This window comes from Oncorhynchus kisutch, linkage group LG2 (assembly GCF_002021735.2).
Source record: "Oncorhynchus kisutch isolate 150728-3 linkage group LG2, Okis_V2, whole genome shotgun sequence".
In the NCBI taxonomy this organism is placed as follows: domain Eukaryota; kingdom Metazoa; phylum Chordata; class Actinopteri; order Salmoniformes; family Salmonidae; genus Oncorhynchus; species Oncorhynchus kisutch.
This window is the reverse complement of record NC_034175.2, coordinates 77,338,784-77,358,130: the sequence shown is the minus strand read 5'-3', so window position 1 is coordinate 77,358,130 and position 19,347 is coordinate 77,338,784. Positions and strand designations below refer to the sequence as shown.

At 47.8% G+C, this 19,347-nt stretch overlaps 1 protein-coding gene across 1 annotated transcript in view; it reads right to left on the bottom strand.

Annotated features, from left to right (window-relative positions):
* LOC109884202 (unconventional myosin-X) overlaps positions 1 to 19,347 on the bottom strand; it is a 182,770-nt gene that overhangs the window by 60,603 nt on the left and 102,820 nt on the right. The gene's annotated exons all lie outside the window — the stretch shown is intronic.

Below are 19,347 nucleotides of genomic sequence, written 5' to 3'. Positions count from 1 at the left end.
GTATGTTGGTTGGTTGACAGATGGCTGACAGTACAGTACCAGTGTATGTTGGTTGGCTGATGGCTGACAGTACAGTACCAGTGTATGTTGGTTGGCTGATGGCTGACAGTACCAGTGTATGTTGGTTGGTTGGCAAATGGCTGACAGTATAGTACCAGTGTATGTTGGTTGGCTGATGGCTGACAGTACCAGTGTATGTTGGTTGGCTGATGGCTGACAGTACAGTACCAGTGTATGTTGGTTGGCTGATGGCTGATAGTACAGTACCAGTGTATGTTGGTTGGCTGATGGCTGACAGTACAGTACCAGTGTATGTTGGTTGGTTGGCTGATGGCTGACAGTACAGTACCAGTGGATGTTGATTGGCTGATGGCTGATAGTACAGTACCAGTGTATGTTGGTTGGCTGATGGCTGACAGTACAGTACCAGTGTATGTTGGTTGGCTGATGGCTGATAGTACAGTACCAGTGTATGTTGGTTGGCTGATGGCTGATAGTACAGTACCAGTGTATGTGGGTTGGCTGATGGCTGACAGTACAGTACCAGTGTATGTTGGTTGGCTGACGGCTGACAGTACCAGTGTATGTTGATTGGCTGATGGTTGACAGTACAGTACCAGTGTATGTTGATTGGCTGATGGCTGACAGTACAGTACCAGTGTATGTTGGTTGGCTGATGGCTGATAGTACAGTACCAGTGTATGTGGGTTGGCTGATGGCTGATAGTACAGTACCAGTGTATGTTGGTTGGCTGATGGCTGATAGTACAGTACCAGTGTATGTTGGTTGGCTGATGGCTGACAGTACAGTACCAGTGTATGTTGGTTGGCTGATGGCTGACAGTACAGTACCAGTGTATGTTGGTTGGCTGATGGCTGACAGTACCAGTGTATGTTGGTTGGTTGGCAGATGGCTGACAGTACAGTACCAGTGTATGTTGGTTGGCTGATGGCTGACAGTACCAGTGTATGTTGGTTGGCTGATGGCTGACAGTACAGTACCAGTGTATGTTGGTTGGCTGATGGCTGATAGTACAGTACCAGTGTATGTTGGTTGGCTGATGGCTGACAGTACAGTACCAGTGTATGTTGGTTGGTTGGCTGATGGCTGACAGTACAGTACCAGTGGATGTTGATTGGCTGATGGCTGATAGTACAGTACCAGTGTATGTTGGTTGGCTGATGGCTGACAGTACAGTACCAGTGTATGTAGGTTGGCTGATGGCTGATAGTAAAGTACCAGTGGATGTTGATTGGCTGATGGCTGACAGTACAGTACCAGTGTATGTTGGTTGGCTGATGGCTGATAGTACAGTACCAGTGTATGTTGGTTGGCTGATGGCTGATAGTAAAGTTCCAGTGGATGTTGATTGGCTGATGGCTGACAGTACAGTACCAGTGTATGTTGGTTGGCTGATGGCTGACAGTACAGTACCAGTGTATGTTGGTTGGCTGATGGCTGACAGTACAGTACCAGTGTATGTTGGTTGGCTGATGGCTGACAGTACAGTACCAGTGTATGTTGGTTGGCTGATGGCTGATAGTACAGTACCAGTGTATGTTGGTTGGCTGATGGCTGATAGTACAGTGCCAGTGTATGTGGGTTGGCTGATGGCTGATAGTACAGTACCAGTGTATGTTGGTTGGCTGGCTGATGGCTGATAGTACAGTACCAGTGTATGTTGGTTGGTTGGCTGATGGCTGACAGTACAGTACAGGTGTATGTTGGTTGGTTGGCTGATGGCTGACAGTACAGTACCAGTGTATGTTGGTTGGTTGGCTGATGGCTGACAGTACAGTACCAGTGTATGTTGGTTGGTTGGCTGATGGCTGACAGTACAGTACCAGTGTATGTTGGTTGCCTGATGGCTGACAGTACAGTACCAGTGTATGTAGGTTGGTTGGCTGATGGCTGACAGTACAGTACCAGTGTATGTTGGTGGGTTGGCTGATGGCTAATAGTACAGTACCAGTGTATGTAGGTTGACTGACAGCTGACAGTACCAGTGTATGTTGATTGGTTGGCTGATGACTGACAGTACAGTACCAGTGTATGTTGGTTGGCTGATGGCTGATAGTACAGTACCAGTGTATGTTGGTTGGCTGATGGCTGACAGTAAGGTACCAGTGTATGTGGGTTGGTTGGTTGGCTGATGGTACAGTACCAGTGTATGTTGGTTGGCTGATGGCTGACAGTACAAGTGTATGTTGGTTGGTTGACAGATGGCTGACAGTACAGTACCAGTGTATGTTGGTTGGCTGATGGCTGACAGTACAGTACCAGTGTATGTTGGTTGGCTGATGGCTGACAGTACCAGTGTATGTTGGTTGGTTGGCAAATGGCTGACAGTATAGTACCAGTGTATGTTGGTTGGCTGATGGCTGACAGTACCAGTGTATGTTGGTTGGCTGATGGCTGACAGTACAGTACCAGTGTATGTTGGTTGGCTGATGGCTGATAGTACAGTACCAGTGTATGTTGGTTGGCTGATGGCTGACAGTACAGTACCAGTGTATGTTGGTTGGTTGGCTGATGGCTGACAGTACAGTACCAGTGGATGTTGATTGGCTGATGGCTGATAGTACAGTACCAGTGTATGTTGGTTGGCTGATGGCTGACAGTACAGTACCAGTGTAATGTTGGTTGGCTGATGGCTGATAGTACAGTACCAGTGTATGTTGGTTGGCTGATGGCTGATAGTACAGTACCAGTGTATGTTGGTTGGAGCTGATGGCTGACAGTACAGTACCAGTGTATGTAGGTTGGCTGATGGCTGATAGTAAAGTACCAGTGGATGGTTGATTGGCTGATGGCTGACAGTACAGTACCCAGTGTATGTTGGTTGGCTGATGGCTGATAGTACAGTACCGAGTGTATGTTGGTTGGCTGATGGCTGATAGTAAAGTTCCAGTGGATGTTGATTGGCTGATGCTGACAGTACAGTACCAGTGTATGTTGGTTGGCTGATGGCTGACAGTACAGTACCATGTATGTTGGTTGGCTGATGGCTGACAGTACAGTACCAGTGTATGTTGGTTGGGCTGATGGCTGACAGTACAGTACCAGTGTATGTTGGTTGCTGATGGCTGATAGTTACAGTACCAGGTGGTATGTTGGTTGGCTGATGGCTGATATACAGTGGCCAGTGGTATGTGGGTTTGGCTGATGGCTGATAGTAGCAAGTACCAGTGTATGTTGTATTGGCTGCTGATGGCTGATTAGTACAGGTACATGCAGTGGTATGTTGGTTGGTTGGCTGATGGCTGACAGTACAGTACCAGTGGATGTTGATTGCTGATGGCTGATAGTACAGTACCAGTGGTATGTTGGTTGGTCTGATGGCTGACAGTACAGTACCAGTGTATGTAGGTGTGCTGATGGCTGATAGTAAAGTACCAGTGGATGTTGATTGCTGATGGCTGACAGTACAGTACCAGGTTATGTTGGTTGGCTGATGGCTGATAGTACAGTACCAGTGTATGTTGGTTGGCTGATGGCTGATAGTAAGTACTCAGTGGATGTTGATTGGCTGATGCTGACAGTACAGTACCAGTGTATGTTGGTTGGCTGATGGCTGACAGTACAGTACCAGTGTATGTTGGTTGGCTGAGGGCTGACAGTACAGTACCAGTGTATGTTGGTTGGCTGATGGCTGACAGTACAGTACCAGTGTATGTGGTTGCTGATGGCTGATAGTACAGTACCAGTGTATGTTGGTTGGCTGATGGCTGATAGTACAGTGCCAGTGTATGTGGGTTGGCTGATGGCTGATAGTACAGTACCAGTGTATGTTGGTTGGCTGGCTGATGGCTGATTGTACAGTACCAGTGTATGTTGGTTGGTTGGGCTGATGGCTGACAGTACAGTACCAGTGTATGTTGGTTGGTTGGCTGATGGCTGACAGTACAGTACCAGTGATGTTGGTTGGTTGGCTGATGGCTGACAGTACAGTACCAGTGTATGTTGGTTGGTTGGCTGATGGCTGACAGTACAGTACCAGTGTATGTTGGTTGCCTGATGGCTGACAGTACAGTACCAGTGTATGTAGGTTGGTTGGCTGATGGCTGACAGTACAGTACCAGTGTATGTTGGTGGGTTGGCTGATGGCTAATAGTACAGTACCAGTGTATGTAGGTTGACGGACAGCTGACAGTACCAGTGTATGTTGATTGGTTGGCTGATGACTGACAGTACAGTACCAGTGTATGTTGGTTGGCTGATGGCTGATAGTACAGTACCAGTGTATGTTGGTTGGCTGATGGCTGACAGTAAGGTACCAGTGTATGTGGTTGGTTTGGTTGGCTGATGGTACAGTACCAGTGTATGTTGGTTGGCTGATGGCTGACAGTACAAACTGTATGTTGGTTGGTTGACAGATGGCTGACAGTACAGTACCAGTGTATGTTGGTTGGCTGATGGCTGACAGTACAGTACCAGTGTATGTTGGTTGGCTGAGGCTGACAGTACCAGTGTGTATGTTGGTTGGTTGGCAAATGGCTGACAGTATAGTACCAGTGTATGTTGGTTGGCTGCTGGCTGACAGTACCAGTGTATGTTGGTTGGCTGATGGCTGACAGTACAGTACCAGTGTATGTTGGTTGGCTGATGGCTGACAGTACAGTACCAGTGTATGTTGGTTGGCTGATGGCTGACAGTACCTAGTGTATGTTGGTTGGTTGGCAAAGGCTGACAGTATAGTACCAGGTATGTTGGTTGGCTGATGGCGACAGTACCAGGTATGTTGGTTGGCTGATGGCTGACCAGTACAGTACCAGTGGATGTTGATTGGCTGATGGCTGATAGTACAGTACCAGTGTATGTTGGTTGGCTGATGGCTGACAGTACAGTACCAGTGTATGTAGGTTGGCTGATGGCTGATAGTAAAGTACCAGTGGATGTTGATTGGCTGATGGCTGACAGTACAGTACCAGTGTATGTTGGTTGGCTGATGGCTGATAGTACAGTACCAGTGTATGTTGTGGCTGATGGCTGCTAGTAAAGTCCAGTGGATGTGATTGGCTGATGGCTGACAGTACAGTACCAGTGTATGTTGGTTGGCTGATGGCTGACAGTACAGTACCAGTGTATGTTGGTTGGCTTGATGGCTGACAGTACAGTACCAGTGTATGTTGGTTGGCTGATGGCTGACAGTACAGTACCAGTGTATGTTGGTTGGCTGATGGCTGATAGTACCAGTACCAGTGTATGTTGGTTGGCTGATGGCTGATAGTTACAGTGCCAGTGTATGTGGGTGGCTGATGGCTGATAGTACAGTACCAGTGTATGTGGTTGGCTGGCTGATGGCTGATTGTACAGTACCAGTGTATGTTGGTGGTTGGCTGATGGCTGACAGTACAGTACCAGTGTATGTTTGGTTGGTTGGCTGATGGCTGACAGTACAGTACCAGTGTATGTTGGTTGGTTGGCTGATGGCTGACAGTACAGTACCAGTGTATGTTGGTTGGTTGGCTGATGGCTGACAGTACAGTACCAGTGTATGTTGGTTGCCTGATGGCTGACAGTACAGTACCAGTGTATGTAGGTGGTTGGCTGATGGCTGACAGTACAGTACCAGTGTATGTTGGTGGTTGGCTGATGGCTAATAGTACAGTACCAGTGTATGTAGGTTGACTGACAGCTGACAGTACCAGTGTATGTTGATGGTTGGCTGATGACTGACAGTACAGTACCAGTGTATGTTGGTTGGCTGATGGCTGATAGTACAGTACCAGTGTATGTTGGTGGCTGATGGCTGACCAGTAAGGTACCAGTGTATGTGGGTTGGTTGGTTGGCTGATGGTACAGTACCAGTGTATGTTGGTTGGTGATGGCTGACAGTACAACTGTATGTTGGTTGGTTGACAGATGGCTGACAGTACAGTACCAGTGTATGTTGGTTGGCTGATGGCTGACAGTACAGTACCAGTGTATGTTGGTTGGCTGATGGCTGACAGTACCAGTTGTATGTTGGTTGGTTGGCAAATGGCTGACAGTATAGTACCAGTGTATGTTGTTGGCTGATGGCTGACAGTACCAGGTGTATGTTGGTTGGCTGATGGCTGACAGTACAGTACCAGTGTATGTTGGTTGGGCTGATGGCTGATAGTACAGTACCAGTGTATGTTGGTGGCTGATGGCTGACAGTACAGTACCAGTGTATGTTGGTTGGTTGGCTGATGGGCTGACAGTACAGTACCAGTGGATGTTGATTGGTGATGGCTGATAGTACAGTACCAGGTGTATGTTGGTTGGCTGATGGCTGACAGTACAGTACCAGTGTATGTTGGTTGGCTGATGGCTGACAGTACAGTACCAGTGTATGTTGGTTGGCTGATGGCTGATAGTACAGTACCAGTGTATGTGGGTTGGCTGATGGCTGACAGTACAGTACCAGTGTATGTTGGTTGGCTGATGGCTGACAGTACCAGTGTATGTTGATTGGCTGATGGCTGACAGTACAGTACCAGTGTATGTTGGTTGGCTGATGGCTGACAGTACAGTACCAGTGTATGTTGGTTGGCTGATGGCTGATAGTACAGTACCCAGTGTATGTGGGTTGGCTGATGGCTCTGATAGTACAGTACCAGTGTAATGTGGTTGGCTGATGGCTGATAGTACAGTACCAGTGTATGTTGGTTGGCTGATGGCTGACAGTACAGTACCAGTGTATGTTGGTTGGCTGATGGCTGACAGTACAGTACCAGTGTATGTTGGTTGGCTGATGGCTGACCAGTACCAGTGTATGTTGGTTTGGTTAGGCAGATGGTGACAGTACAGTACCAGTGTACTGTTGGTTGGCTGCATGGCTGACAGTACCAGTGTATGTTGGTTGGTGATGGCTGACAGTACAGTACCAGGTATGTTGGTTGGCTGATGGCTGATAGTACAGTACAGTGTATGTTGGTGGCTGATGGCTGACAGTACAGTACCAGTGTATGTTGGTTGGTTGGCTGATGGTGACAGTACAGTACCAGTGGATGTTGATTGGCTGATGGCTGATAGTACAGTACCAGTGTATGTTGGTGGCTGATGGCTGACAGACAGTACCAGTGTATGTAGGTTGGCTGATGGCTGATAGTAAAGTACCAGTGGATGTGATTGGCCTGATGGCTGACAGTACCAGTACCAGTGTATGTGGTTGGCTGATGGCTGATAGTACAGTACCAGTGTATGTGGTTGGCTGATGGCTGATAGTAAAGTTCCAGTGGATGTTGATTGGCTGATGGCTGACAGTACAGTACCAGTGTATGTTGGTTGGCTGATGGCTGACAGTACAGTACCAGTGTATGTTGGTTGGCTGATGGCTGACAGTACAGTACCAGTGTATGTTGGTTGGCTGATGGCTGACAGTACAGTACCAGTGTATGTTGGTTGGCTGATGGCTGATAGTACAGTACCAGTGTATGTTGGTTGGCTGATGGCTGATAGTACAGTGCCAGTGTATGTGGGTTGGCTGATGGCTGATAGTACAGTACCAGTGTATGTTGGTTGGCTGGCTGATGGCTGATAGTACAGTACCAGTGTATGTTGGTTGGTTGGCTGATGGCTGACAGTACAGTACAGGTGTATGTTGGTTGGTTGGCTGATGGCTGACAGTACAGTACCAGTGTATGTTGGTTGGTTGGCTGATGGCTGACAGTACAGTACCAGTGTATGTTGGTTGGTTGGCTGATGGCTGACAGTACAGTACCAGTGTATGTTGGTTGCCTGATGGCTGACAGTACAGTACCAGTGTATGTAGGTTGGTTGGCTGATGGCTGACAGTACAGTACCAGTGTATGTTGGTGGGTTGGCTGATGGCTAATAGTACAGTACCAGTGTATGTAGGTTGACTGACAGCTGACAGTACCAGTGTATGTTGATTGGTTGGCTGATGACTGACAGTACAGTACCAGTGTATGTTGGTTGGCTGATGGCTGATAGTACAGTACCAGTGTATGTTGGTTGGCTGATGGCTGACAGTAAGGTACCAGTGTATGTGGGTTGGTTGGTTGGCTGATGGTACAGTACCAGTGTATGTTGGTTGGCTGATGGCTGACAGTACAAGTGTATGTTGGTTGGTTGACAGATGGCTGACAGTACAGTACCAGTGTATGTTGGTTGGCTGATGGCTGACAGTACAGTACCAGTGTATGTTGGTTGGCTGATGGCTGACAGTACCAGTGTATGTTGGTTGGTTGGCAAATGGCTGACAGTATAGTACCAGTGTATGTTGGTTGGCTGATGGCTGACAGTACCAGTGTATGTTGGTTGGCTGATGGCTGACAGTACAGTACCAGTGTATGTTGGTTGGCTGATGGCTGATAGTACAGTACCAGTGTATGTTGGTTGGCTGATGGCTGACAGTACAGTACCAGTGTATGTTGGTTGGTTGGCTGATGGCTGACAGTACAGTACCAGTGGATGTTGATTGGCTGATGGCTGATAGTACAGTACCAGTGTATGTTGGTTGGCTGATGGCTGACAGTACAGTACCAGTGTATGTTGGTTGGCTGATGGCTGATAGTACAGTACCAGTGTATGTTGGTTGGCTGATGGCTGATAGTACAGTACCAGTGTATGTGGGTTGGCTGATGGCTGACAGTACAGTACCAGTGTATGTTGGTTGGCTGACGGCTGACAGTACCAGTGTATGTTGATTGGCTGATGGTTGACAGTACAGTACCAGTGTATGTTGATTGGCTGATGGCTGACAGTACAGTACCAGTGTATGTTGGTTGGCTGATGGCTGATAGTACAGTACCAGTGTATGTGGGTTGGCTGATGGCTGATAGTACAGTACCAGTGTATGTTGGTTGGCTGATGGCTGATAGTACAGTACCAGTGTATGTTGGTTGGCTGATGGCTGATAGTACAGTACCAGTGTATGTTGGTTGGCTGATGGCTGACAGTACAGTACCAGTGTATGTTGGTTGGCTGATGGCTGACAGTACCAGTGTATGTTGGTTGGTTGGCAGATGGCTGACAGTACAGTACCAGTGTATGTTGGTTGGCTGATGGCTGACAGTACCAGTGTATGTTGGTTGGCTGATGGCTGACAGTACAGTACCAGTGTATGTTGGTTGGCTGATGGCTGATAGTACAGTACCAGTGTATGTTGGTTGGCTGATGGCTGACAGTACAGTACCAGTGGATGTTGGTTGGTTGGCTGATGGCTGACAGTACAGTACCAGTGGATGTTGATTGGCTGATGGCTGATAGTACAGTACCAGTGTATGTTGGTTGGCTGATGGCTGACAGTACAGTACCAGTGTATGTAGGTTGGCTGATGGCTGATAGTAAAGTACCAGTGGATGTTGATTGGCTGATGGCTGACAGTACAGTACCAGTGTATGTTGGTTGGCTGATGGCTGATAGTACAGTACCAGTGTATGTTGGTTGGCTGATGGCTGATAGTAAAGTACCAGTGGATGTTGATTGGCTGATGGCTGACAGTACAGTACCAGTGTATGTTGGTTGGCTGATGGCTGACAGTACAGTACCAGTGTATGTTGGTTGGCTGATGGCTGACAGTACAGTACCAGTGTATGTTGGTTGGCTGATGGCTGACAGTACAGTACCAGTGTATGTTGGTTGGCTGATGGCTGATAGTACAGTACCAGTGTATGTTGGTTGGCTGATGGCTGATAGTACAGTACCAGTGTATGTGGGTTGGCTGATGGCTGATAGTACAGTACCAGTGTATGTTGGTTGGCTGGCTGATGGCTGATAGTACAGTACCAGTGTATGTTGGTTGGTTGGCTGATGGCTGACAGTACAGTACCAGTGTATGTTGGTTGGTTGGCTGATGGCTGACAGTACAGTACCAGTGTATGTTGGTTGGTTGGCTGATGGCTGACAGTACAGTACCAGTGTATGTTGGTTGGTTGGCTGATGGCTGACAGTACAGTACCAGTGTATGTTGGTTGCCTGATGGCTGACAGTACAGTACCAGTGTATGTAGGTTGGTTGGCTGATGGCTGACAGTACAGTACCAGTGTATGTTGGTGGGTTGGCTGATGGCTAATAGTACAGTACCAGTGTATGTAGGTTGACTGACAGCTGACAGTACCAGTGTATGTTGATTGGTTGGCTGATGACTGACAGTACAGTACCAGTGTATGTTGGTTGGCTGATGGCTGATAGTACAGTACCAGTGTATGTTGGTTGGCTGATGGCTGACAGTAAGGTACCAGTGTATGTGGGTTGGTTGGTTGGCTGATGGTACAGTACCAGTGTATGTTGGTTGGCTGATGGCTGACAGAACAAGTGTATGTTGGTTGGTTGACAGATGGCTGACAGTACAGTACCAGTGTATGTTGGTTGGCTGATGGCTGACAGTACCAGTGTATGTTGGTTGGTTGGCAAATGGCTGACAGTATAGTACCAGTGTATGTTGGTTGGCTGATGGCTGACAGTACCAGTGTATGTTGGTTGGCTGATGGCTGACAGTACAGTACCAGTGTATGTTGGTTGGCTGATGGCTGATAGTACAGTACCAGTGTATGTTGGTTGGCTGATGGCTGACAGTACAGTACCAGTGTATGTTGGTTGGTTGGCTGATGGCTGACAGTACAGTACCAGTGGATGTTGATTGGCTGATGGCTGATAGTACAGTACCAGTGTATGTTGGTTGGCTGATGGCTGACAGTACAGTACCAGTGTATGTTGGTTGGCTGATGGCTGATAGTACAGTACCAGTGTATGTTGGTTGGCTGATGGCTGATAGTACAGTACCAGTGTATGTGGGTTGGCTGATGGCTGATAGTACAGTACCAGTGTATGTTGGTTGGTTGGCTGATGGCTGATAGTACAGTACCAGTGTATGTGGGTTGGCTGATGGCTGACAGTACAGTACCAGTGTATGTTGGTTGGCTGACGGCTGACAGTACCAGTGTATGTTGATTGGCTGATGGTTGACAGTACAGTACCAGTGTATGTTGATTGGCTGATGGCTGACAGTACAGTACCAGTGTATGTTGGTTGGCTGATGGCTGATAGTCCAGTACCAGTGTATGTGGGTTGGCTGATGGCTGATAGTACAGTACCAGTGTATGTTGGTTGGCTGATGGCTGATAGTACAGTACCAGTGTATGTTGGTTGGCTGATGGCTGATAGTACAGTACCAGTGTATGTTGGTTGGCTGATGGCTGACAGTACAGTACCAGTGTATGTTGGATGGTTGGCTGATGGCTGACAGTACAGTACCAGTGTATGTTGGTTGGCTGACGGCTAACAGTACCAGTGTATGTTGGTTGGCTGATGGCTGACAGTACCAGTGTATGTTGGTTGGTTGGCAAATGGCTGACAGTATAGTACCAGTGTATGTTGGTTGGCTGATGGCTGACAGTACCAGTGTATGTTGGTTGGCTGATGGCTGACAGTACAGTACCAGTGTATGTTGGTTGGCTGATGGCTGATAGTACAGTACCAGTGTATGTTGGTTGGCTGATGGCTGACAGTACAGTACCAGTGTATGTTGGTTGGTTGGCTGATGGCTGACAGTACAGTACCAGTGGATGTTGATTGGCTGATGGCTGATAGTACAGTACCAGTGTATGTTGGTTGGCTGATGGCTGACAGTACAGTACCAGTGTATGTTGGTTGGCTGATGGCTGATAGTACAGTACCAGTGTATGTTGGTTGGCTGATGGCTGATAGTACAGTACCAGTGTATGTTGGTTGGCTGATGGCTGATAGTACAGTACCAGTGTATGTGGGTTGGCTGATGGCTGATAGTACAGTACCAGTGTATGTTGGTTGGTTGGCTGATGGCTGATAGTACAGTACCAGTGTATGTGGGTTGGCTGATGGCTGACAGTACAGTACCAGTGTATGTTGGTTGGCTGACGGCTGACAGTACCAGTGTATGTTGATTGGCTGATGGTTGACAGTACAGTACCAGTGTATGTTGATTGGCTGATGGCTGACAGTACAGTACCAGTGTATGTTGGTTGGCTGATGGCTGATAGTCCAGTACCAGTGTATGTGGGTTGGCTGATGGCTGATAGTACAGTACCAGTGTATGTTGGTTGGCTGATGGCTGATAGTACAGTACCAGTGTATGTTGGTTGGCTGATGGCTGATAGTACAGTACCAGTGTATGTTGGTTGGCTGATGGCTGACAGTACAGTACCAGTGTATGTTGGTTGGTTGGCTGATGGCTGACAGTACAGTACCAGTGTATGTTGGTTGGCTGACGGCTAACAGTACAAGTGTATGTTGATTGGCTGATGGCTGACAGTACAGTACCAGTGTATGTTGGTTGGCTGATGGCTGATAGTACAGTACCAGTGTATGTGGGTTGGCTGATGGCTGATAGTACAGTACAAGTGTATGTTGGTTGGTTGACAGTACAGTAACAGTGTATGTGGGTTGGCTGATGGCTGACAGTACAGTACCAGTGTATGTTGGTTGGTTGATTGGCTGATGGCTGACAGTACAGTACCAGTGTATGTTGGTTGGCTGATGGCTGTCAGTACCAGTGTATGTTGGTTGGCTGATGGCTGACAGTACAGTACCAGTGTATGTTGGTTGGCTGATGGCTGACAGTACCAGTGTATGTTGGTTGGCTGATGGCTGACAGTACAGTCCCAGTGTATGTTGGTTGGCTGATGGCTGACAGTACCAGTGTATGTTGGTTGGCTGATGGCTGACAGTACAGTACCAGTGTATGTTGGTTGGCTGATGGCTGACAGTACAGTACCAGTATATGTTGGTTTGCTGATGACTGACAGTACAGTACCAGTGTATGTTGGTTGGCTGATGGCTGATAGTACAGAACCAGTGTATGTTGGTTGGTTGGTTGGTTGGCTGATGGCTGACAGTACAGTACCAGTGGATGTAGGTTGGCTGACGGCTGACAGTACCAGTGTATGTTGATTGGCTGATGGCTGACAGTACAGTACCAGTGTATGTTGGTTGGCTGATGGCTGACAGTACAGTACCAGTGTATGTTGGTTGGTTGGCTGATGGCCGACAGTACAGTACCAGTGTATGTTGGTTGGTTGGCTGATGGCTGACAGTACAGTACCAGTGTATGTAGGTTGGTTGGCTGATAGTACAGTACCAGTGTATGTTGGTTGGCTGATGGCTGATAGTACAGTACCAGTGTATGTTGGTTGGCTGATGGCTGACAGTACAGTACCAGTGTATGTTGGTTGGTTGGCTGATGGCTGACAGTACAGTACCAGTGTATGTTGGTTGGTTAACTGATGGCTGACAGTACAGTACCAGTGTATGTTGGTTGGCTGATGGCTGACAGTACAGTACCAGTGTATGTTGGTTGGTTGACAGTACAGTACCAGTGTATGTTGGTTGGCTGATAATTGACAGTACAGTACCAGTGTATGTGGGTTGGCTGATGGCTGACAGTACAGTACCAGTGTATGTTGGTTGGCAGACGGCTGACAGTACCAGTGTATGTTGATTGGCTGATGGTTGACAGTACAGTACCAGTGTATGTTGATTGGCTGATGGCTGACAGTACAGTATCAGTGTATGTTGGTTGGCTGATGGCTGACAGTACAGTACCAGTGTATGTTGGTTGGCTGATGGCTGACAGTACAGTACCAGTGTATGTAGGTTGGTTGGCTGATGGCTGACAGTACAGTACCAGTGTATGTTGGTGGGTTGGCTGATGGCTAATAGTACAGTACCAGTGTATGTAGGTTGGCTGACGGCTGACAGTACCAGTGTATGTTGGTTGGCTGATGGCTGACAGTACAGTACCAGTGTATGTTGGTTGGCTGATGGCTGACAGTACAGTACCAGTGTATGTTGGTTGGCTGATGGCTGACAGTACAGTACCAGTGTATGTTGGTTGGTTGGCTGATGGCTGACAGTACAGTACCAGTGTATGTTGGTTGGCTGATGGCTGACAGTACAGTACCAGTGTATGTAGGTTGGTTGGCTGATGGCTGACAGTACAGTACCAGTGTATGTTGGTGGGTTGGCTGATGGCTAATAGTACAGTACCAGTGTATGTAGGTTGACTGACGGCTGACAGTACCAGTGTATGTTGGTTGGCTGATGGCTGACAGTACAGTACCAGTGTATGTTGATTGGTTGGCTGATGACTGACAGTACAGTACCAGTGTATGTTGGTTGGCTGATGGCTGATAGTACAGTACCAGTGTATGTTGGTTGGCTGATGGCTGACAGTACAGTACCAGTGTATGTGGGTTGGTTGGTTGGCTGATGGTACAGTACCAGTGTATGTTGGTTGGCTGATGGCTGACAGTACAGTACCAGTGTATGTAGGTTGGTTGGCTGATGGCTGACAGTACAGTACCAGTGTATGTTGGTGGGTTGGCTGATGGCTGATAGTACAGTACCAGTGTATGTTGGTTGGTTGGCTGATGGCTGACAGTACAGTACCAGTGTATGTTGGTTGGTTGGCTGATGGCTGACAGTACAGTACCAGTGTATGTTGGTTGGTTGGCTGATGGCTGACAGTACAGTACCAGTGTATGTTGGTTGGTTGGCTGATGGCTGACAGTACAGTACCAGTGTATGTTGGTTGCCTGATGGCTGACAGTACAGTACCAGTGTATGTAGGTTGGTTGGCTGATGGCTGACAGTACAGTACCAGTGTATGTTGGTGGGTTGGCTGATGGCTAATAGTACAGTACCAGTGTATGTAGGTTGACTGACAGCTGACAGTACCAGTGTATGTTGATTGGTTGGCTGATGACTGACAGTACAGTACCAGTGTATGTTGGTTGGCTGATGGCTGATAGTACAGTACCAGTGTATGTTGGTTGGCTGATGGCTGACAGTAAGGTACCAGTGTATGTGGGTTGGTTGGTTGGCTGATGGTACAGTACCAGTGTATGTTGGTTGGCTGATGGCTGACAGAACAAGTGTATGTTGGTTGGTTGACAGATGGCTGACAGTACAGTACCAGTGTATGTTGGTTGGCTGATGGCTGACAGTACCAGTGTATGTTGGTTGGTTGGCAAATGGCTGACAGTATAGTACCAGTGTATGTTGGTTGGCTGATGGCTGACAGTACCAGTGTATGTTGGTTGGCTGATGGCTGACAGTACAGTACCAGTGTATGTTGGTTGGCTGATGGCTGATAGTACAGTACCAGTGTATGTTGGTTGGCTGATGGCTGACAGTACAGTACCAGTGTATGTTGGTTGGTTGGCTGATGGCTGACAGTACAGTACCAGTGTATGTTGATTGGCTGATGGCTGATAGTACAGTACCAGTGTATGTTGGTTGGCTGATGGCTGACAGTACAGTACCAGTGTATGTTGGTTGGCTGACGGCTGACAGTACCAGTGTATGTTGATTGGCTGATGGTTGACAGTACAGTACCAGTGTATGTTGATTGGCTGATGGCTGACAGTACAGTACCAGTGTATGTTGGTTGGCTGATGGCTGATAGTCCAGTACCAGTGTATGTGGGTTGGCTGATGGCTGATAGTACAGTACCAGTGTATGTTGGTTGGCTGATGGCTGATAGTACAGTACCAGTGTATGTTGGTTGGCTGATGGCTGATAGTACAGTACCAGTGTATGTTGGTTGGCTGATGGCTGACAGTACAGTACCAGTGTATGTTGGTTGGTTGGCTGATGGCTGACAGTACAGTACCAGTGTATGTTGGTTGGCTGACGGCTAACAGTACAAGTGTATGTTGATTGGCTGATGGCTGACAGTACAGTACCAGTGTATGTTGGTTGGCTGATGGCTGATAGTACAGTACCAGTGTATGTGGGTTGGCTGATGGCTGATAGTACAGTACCAGTGTATGTTGGTTGGTTGACAGTACAGTAACAGTGTATGTGGGTTGGCTGATGGCTGACAGTACAGTACCAGTGTATGTTGGTTGGTTGGTTGATTGGCTGATGGCTGACAGTACAGTACCAGTGTATGTTGGTTGGCTGATGGCTGTCAGTACCAGTGTATGTTGGTTGGCTGATGGCTGACAGTACAGTACCAGTGTATGTTGGTTGGCTGATGGCTGACAGTACCAGTGTATGTTGGTTGGCTGATGGCTGACAGTACAGTCCCAGTGTATGTTGGTTGGCTGATGGCTGACAGTACCAGTGTATGTTGGTTGGCTGATGGCTGACAGTACAGTACCAGTGTATGTTGGTTGGCTGATGGCTGACAGTACAGTACCAGTATATGTTGGTTTGCTGATGACTGACAGTACAGTACCAGTGTATGTTGGTTGGCTGATGGCTGATAGTACAGAACCAGTGTATGTTGGTTGGTTGGTTGGTTGGTTGGCTGATGGCTGACAGTACAGTACCAGTGTATGTAGGTTGGCTGACGGCTGACAGTACCAGTGTATGTTGATTGGCTGATGGCTGACAGTACAGTACCAGTGTATGTTGGTTGGCTGATGGCTGACAGTACAGTACCAGTGTATGTTGGTTGGTTGGCTGATGGCCGACAGTACGGTACCAGTGTATGTTGGTTGGTTGGCTGATGGCTGACAGTACAGTACCAGTGTATGTAGGTTGGTTGGCTGATAGTACAGTACCAGTGTATGTTGGTTGGCTGATGGCTGATAGTACAGTACCAGTGTATGTTGGTTGGCTGATGGCTGACAGTACAGTACCAGTGTATGTTGGTTGGTTGGCTGATGGCTGACAGTACAGTACCAGTGTATGTTGGTTGGTTAACTGATGGCTGACAGTACAGTACCAGTGTATGTTGGTTGGCTGATGGCTGACAGTACAGTACCAGTGTATGTTGGTTGGTTGACAGTACAGTACCAGTGTATGTTGGTTGGCTGATAGTTGACAGTACAGTACCAGTGTATGTGGGTTGGCTGATGGCTGACAGTACAGTACCAGTGTATGTTGGTTGGCAGACGGCTGACAGTACCAGTGTATGTTGATTGGCTGATGGTTGACAGTACAGTACCAGTGTATGTTGATTGGCTGATGGCTGACAGTACAGTATCAGTGTATGTTGGTTGGCTGATGGCTGACAGTACAGTACCAGTGTATGTTGGTTGGCTGATGGCTGACAGTACAGTACCAGTGTATGTAGGTTGGTTGGCTGATGGCTGACAGTACAGTACCAGTGTATGTTGGTGGGTTGGCTGATGGCTAATAGTACAGTACCAGTGTATGTAGGTTGGCTGACGGCTGACAGTACCAGTGTATGTTGGTTGGCTGATGGCTGACAGTACAGTACCAGTGTATGTTGGTTGGCTGATGGCTGACAGTACAGTACCAGTGTATGTTGGTTGGCTGATGGCTGACAGTACAGTACCAGTGTATGTTGGTTGGTTGGCTGATGGCTGACAGTACAGTACCAGTGTATGTTGGTTGGCTGATGGCTGACAGTACAGTACCAGTGTATGTAGGTTGGTTGGCTGATGGCTGACAGTACAGTACCAGTGTATGTTGGTGGGTTGGCTGATGGCTAATAGTACAGTACCAGTGTATGTAGGTTGACTGACGGCTGACAGTACCAGTGTATGTTGGTTGGCTGATGGCTGACAGTACAGTACCAGTGTATGTTGATTGGTTGGCTGATGACTGACAGTACAGTACCAGTGTATGTTGGTTGGCTGATGGCTGATAGTACAGTACCAGTGTATGTTGGTTGGCTGATGGCTGACAGTACAGTACCAGTGTATGTGGGTTGGTTGGTTGGCTGATGGTACAGTACCAGTGTATGTTGGTTGGCTGATGGCTGACAGTACCAGTGTATGTTGGTTGGTTGGCAGATGGCTGACAGTACAGTACCAGTGTATGTTGGTTGGCTGATGGCTGACAGTACAGTACCAGTGTATGTTGGTTGGCTGATGGCTGACAGTACCAGTGTATGTTGGTTGGTTGGCAAATGGCTGACAGTACAGTGCCAGTGTATGTTGGTTGGCTGATGGCTGACAGTACCAGTGTATGTTGGTTGGCTGATGGCTGACAGTACAGTACCAGTGTATGTTGGTTGGCTGATGGCTGATAGTACAGTACCAGTGTATGTTGGTTGGCTGATGGCTGACAGTACAGTACCAGTGTATGTTGGTTGGTTGGCTGATGGCTGACAGTACAGTACCAGTGTATGTTGGTTGGCTGATGGCTGATAGTACAGTACCAGTGTATGTTGATTGGCTGATGGCTGACAGTACAGTACCAGTGTATGTTGGTTGGCTGATGGCTGATAGTAAAGTACCAGTGGATGTTGATTGGCTGATGGCTGATAGTACAGTACCAGTGTATGTTGGTTGGCTGATGGCTGATAGTAAAGTACCAGTGTATGTTGATTGGCTGATGGCTGACAGTACAGTACCAGTGTATGTTGGTTGGCTGATGGCTGACAGTACAGTACCAGTGTATGTTGGTTGGCTGATGGCTGACAGTACAGTACCAGTGTATGTTGGTTGGCTGATGGCTGATAGTACAGTACCAGTGTATGTTGGTTGGCTGATGGCTGATAATACAGTACCAGTGTATGTGGGTTGGCTGATGGCTGATAGTACAGTACCAGTGTATGTTGGTTGGTTGGCTGATGGCTGACAGTACAGTACCAGTGTATGTTGGTTGGCTGACGGCTGACAGTACCAGTGTATGTTGATTGGCTGATGGTTGACAGTACAGTACCAGTGTATGTTGATTGGCTGATGGCTGACAGTACAGTACCAGTGTATGTTGGTTGGCTGATGGCTGATAGTACAGTACCAGTGTATGTTGGTTGGCTGATGGCTGATAGTACAGTACCAGTGTATGTGGGTTGGCTGATGGCTGATAGTACAGTACCAGTGTATGTTGGTTGGTTGGCTGATGGCTGATAGTACAGTACCAGTGTATGTTGGTTGGCTGATGGCTGACAGTACAGTACCAGTGTATGTTGGTTGGTTGGCTGATGGCTGACAGTACAGTACCAGTGTATGTGGGTTGGCTGATGGCTGACAGTACAGTACCAGTGTATGTTGGTTGGCTGACGGCTAACAGTACCAGTGTATGTTGATTGGCTGATGGCTGACAGTACAGTACCAGTGTATGTTGGTTGGCTGATGGCTGATAGTACAGTACCAGTGTATGTGGGTTGGCTGATGGCTGATAGTACAGTACCAGTGTATGTGGGTTGGCTGATGGCTGATAGTACAGTACCAGTGTATGTTGGTTGGCTGATGGCTGACAGTACAGTACCAGTGTATGTTGTTTGGCTGATGGTTGACAGTACAGTACCAGTGTATGTGGGTTGGCTGATGGCTGATAGTACAGTACCAGTGTATGTTGATTGGCTGATGGCTGATAGTACAGTACCAGTGTATGTGGGTTGGCTGATGGCTGATAGTACAGTACCAGTGTATGTGGGTTGGCTGATGGCTGATAGTACAGTACCAGTGTATGTTGGTTGGTTGACAGTACAGTAACAGTGTATGTGGGTGT